A 4,628-nucleotide genomic window follows, 5' to 3' on the forward strand; every position below is an offset into this window, starting at 1 on the left:
GGATCGAATATTGTACTTCTGTCTTAGCTCTTTGGAAAGAGGGGAAGACATAATCTTGCAGTGAGTGTGGGAAAGTGCATTGAAATGTCTTTTATGGTTCTTCAGTCAGAAGCCACAAAGAGATCTTCAGTAATAGACGCAAAAGGGAAGAGTCAAGTCTAACTTATACAACTTGGGAAAGGTGGTGTGTGACTAGAGCACTATAAAGTTGATTTTTTTCATTTGTGATTAATAAATATCATGTGAGGAGATATTTCGAATATGTGAAAATATCCTCCTTGTCATCAGCTCTTCACATATTATTGTAAAATCTACTCATGATTTCTAATTCTTGGCTATTCTTACTTATGTGGTTTTTCTTTCTTCTTTTTTTATTTGGTTTTTCATATGGAGATTGTATCATCTTATGTAGCTCCATAAAAAAGCATGTTGGTATTTTCATTAAAATTACATTAAAATTATAAATTAGGAGGAATTATGTCTTTTCATGACTTCAAATCTAGTTTTGTGTCTTTCACAAGCATTTTAAAGTTTTTCTCAAATAGCTTTTATATACTTTTTGTTACATTTATTCCTAAGTAGTATTTTATCTTCTTTATTGTTATTTTATTGATGTTTTTCCTAAAAGTATATCCTCTAACTGGAAATTGTTTGGATTTGTAAAGGATATTAACTTTTGAATGCTGATTTCATAGCTTAAGGTACTGAATTCTTTTATTGTTGAAGTTAATTTTACTATAAGGGCAAGCATCCATATACTTTTTCTGTAAAAGCACTGCGTGGGGCAAGATGAAGTTGTTTGGGCTCTTTTGCCCACAGTTCTGCCGGAAGTCACCATGTTTTCTTAAATAGCCATAACTGTGCACAATGATGTCATGATTATGTAACAGCTGTTTGGCACTTTGCCACTATTGTACCCCAGATATAAAAGTGCATGCTCACTGGCTGCCAGGAGCTGAATGAAGGCATGTCATATCTGCCCCCAGTTCCTAAGTTCTTCTATGGTCTGTCCAAATCAGATCATTTGGATGACATACTAGATAATAAATATTTTCATTTTTGTACATCAAAAAGTTTCTTTTGGCATCATAACTCTTCAACTGAATAGTGCAAAAGCAGACACAGGCAATACAAAAACAAATAAATATGGCCAAATTTGGCTTTTAGTTTGATAACTCTTGCTGTAAGGTTTTCCAGGTATACTATCATATCATCTGCAAATAGAAATAGCTTCATTTTTTTCTCATTATTATGTCTCTACTTACTGCTCTTGTTTAACTGTATTGGCTAATATTGCCAGTAAAATGTTGAATAGTAGTGTAGTCACTGTATATCCTTGCCTTGCTCTTACTTGATACTAATAGTATTACTAGTAATATTACTTTACTATTACTTGATAGTAACAGCAAAAATGTCCCCAGTGTTTCCCATTAAGTAAGATAATGATAGCTTTAGGACCAAGGAATATCTATTTTATCATGTTAAAAAAACTTTGTCAAGTCTCATTTTTCTAAGCATTTTTATTAGAAGATGTTGATTTGTTGTTGTTGTTGTTGTTGCAGTTGTCATTGTTGATTTTAGCTGGCCCAGGCCAGGTTCAAACCTGCCAGCTTCGGTGTATGCAGCTGGCGCCTTATACACACTGAGCTACGGGCGCTGCCCAGAAGATGTTGATTTTTGTTTAAGGTCTTTTCAGTATCTGTGGAGATAATTACATGATTTATTTCCTTATTTTCCTTCCTTCCTTCCTTTTTTAGGGTGTTCCTCTGTTGTTCCACACTGGAGTGCAGGGGTGTGATCATAGTTCACTGCAACCTAGAATTCCTGGGGTCAAGCAATCCTTCTGTTAGTCTCCCATGTAGCTAGGACTAAAGGCATGAGACACCACACCTAGGTAATATCTAAATTTTGGTAGAGACGGGGGTCTTGCTGTTTCCCAGACTGGTCCTGAACTCCTAGACTCAAGGGATCCTGCCTCAGCCTCCCAAGGTCCTAGGACTACTGGCATGAGTCACTGTGCCTGGCCTTTATTAATATGTTATATTAATGAGTTTCCTAATATTGAGCCAACCTTGTTTCCTTGGAATACACTGACCCTTGAACAATGGAGGGGTTAGGGGTGTTGATCCTCCAAGCAATCAAAAATCCACATTTAATTTTTTTTTTTGAGATGGGATCTTGCTATATTGCCCAGGCTGACCTCGAACTCCTGGTCTCAAGCAATTCTCCCATTTCAGCCTCCCAGATAGCTGCAACTACAGGTACACACCACTGAACCTGGCTGAAAATGATCTTTTTCATCTAGGTTTTCACATTTATTTTGAAAGAAAAGAAGGTTCTTTTTTTTTTTTTTTTGAGACAGAGTCTCAAGCTGTCACCCTGGGTAGAATGCCATGGCATCATAGCTCACAGCAACCTTCAATTCTTGGGCTCAAGTGATCCTCTTGCCTCAGTTTCTCTGTTTTTTAGTAGAGACAGGGTTTTGCTTTTGCTCAGGCTATTCTTGAACTCGTGAGCTCAAGCAATCCACCTGTTTCAGCCTCCCAGAGTGCTAGTATTAAGATGTGAGCCACCATGCCCAGCCTAAAATGTAGGTTCTTCACCCTTTTAAATTGCTCTGGTTTAAAGTGTTTTATCTCCCTTTCCCTCCACCAAATTCATGTGCTGAAGCCCTAACCTCTAGTACTCAGAACGCGATTGTATTTGGAGATAGAGCTTTAAAGAAGTACTTAAGGTAAAATAATGCTTTATACATGGATCCTAATCCAATATGACTATTGTTGTTTTCTTTTCGTCACTTTGTCACCCTCGGTAGAGTACCATGACGTCACAGCTCACAGCAACCTCCAGCTCCTGGGCCTAGGTGATTCTCTTGCCTCAGCCTCCAGAGTAGCTGAGACTAAAGGTGCCTGCCACAACACCTGAGTATTTGTTGTTGCAGTTTGGCCGGGGCTGGGTTTAAACCCACCACCCTCAGTATATGGGGCCGGCACCCCACCTTACTAAGCCACAGGCACCACCCCAATATGACTATTGTTCTTGTAAGAGGAGGTTAGGACACAGACAATACATCGAGGGGTGACCATGTAAGGACTGTGAGAACTTGTCCAAATATAAGCCAAGAAGAGGCCTCAGAGTAAAATCAACTCTTCTGACATTTTGATCTTGGAGCTCTAGCTTCCAGACTATCATAAAAATAAATCTCTGTTATTCAAGCACCCCAGTCTGTGGTATTTGTTATTGCAACTCTACCAAATAAATATATGAAATATATAATTCGATGTTTTCTAGTATATTCACAAGTTCACGAAACCATCACTATTATTTAACTGCAGAACATTTTTATCACTTCAAAAAGAAACAACATACCCATTAGCAGTCACTCCCACTTTCCACTTTTCTCAGTCCCTGACAACCATTACTTTTTAGCTCTATGGATTTGCCTATTCTAGAAATTTCATATAAATGGAATCATACAATATGTGATCTTTAATGTTTGTGTTCAACTTCCTTAACTTACAATATTTTCAAGATTCATCCATGTTGTGGCATGTAACAGAATTTCATTCCTTTATAGGGTCCATTGTATTGATGTACCATATTTTGTTTATCCATTTATCTACTGATGGACTTTTAGGCTGTTTCCACATTTTGGGTATTATGAATATTGCTATGAACACTAATGTAAAGGTTTTAGTGTGTTTTTAATTCTCTTGGGCATATACCTACGTTTAACTCCCATTCTGTTTTCCCAAGTAGCCATGACATTTTACATTTCTACCAGCAATGTATGACATTTCCAATTTTCTACATCCCCATCAACATTTGTTATTGTCTATGTTTTTGATTATAGCCATACAAGTGTGTGTGAAAAAATCCTTCCTTGTAGTGTTTTGTTGTTTTTTTTTTTTTTTGAGACAGAGTCTTATTTGGTCACCCTCAGTAGAGTGCTGTGGCGTTTTAGCTCACAGCAACCTCAAACTCTTGGATTCAAGCAATCCTCTTGCCTCAGCCTCCCAAGTAGCTGGGACTACGGGTGCCTGCCACGACACCCAGCTATTTTTTAGAGATGGGGTCTTGTTCTTGCTAGGCTTGCTAACTCATGAGCTCAGGCAATCCACCCACCTCAGCCTCCCAAGTGCTGGGATTATAGGCATGAGCTACTGCACCCAGCTTCCTTGTAACTTCCTACTGACTGATAATACTATCTTTTCCCGTACTTAATAAAACGCCTGTTTAAGTGCTTTGCCTATTTCAAAATTAGGTTGTTTTTTAATTTTATTTATTTATTTTTTGAGACAGAGTCTTACTGCCATCCTCGGTAAGAGTGCCATGGCGTCACAGATCACAGCAACCTCAAACTCTTGGGCCTAAGCGATTCTCTTGCTTCAGCCTCCCAAGTAGCTGGTACTACAGGCACCCTCCACAAGGCCTGGATATTTTTTTTGTTGTAATTGTCATTATTGTTTAGCTATCCCGGGTTGGGTTTGAACCTGCCAGCCTCGGTGCACGTGGCCGGCACCGTAACCACTGTGCTATGGGCGCCAAGCCTGTCTTTTTATTTTTGAATTGTAAAAAAGTTATCTATATATTCGGGATACCACTGTGCTATGGGCGCCAAGCCTGTC

Source organism: Nycticebus coucang, chromosome 7 (assembly GCF_027406575.1).
Source record: "Nycticebus coucang isolate mNycCou1 chromosome 7, mNycCou1.pri, whole genome shotgun sequence".
In the NCBI taxonomy this organism is placed as follows: domain Eukaryota; kingdom Metazoa; phylum Chordata; class Mammalia; order Primates; family Lorisidae; genus Nycticebus; species Nycticebus coucang.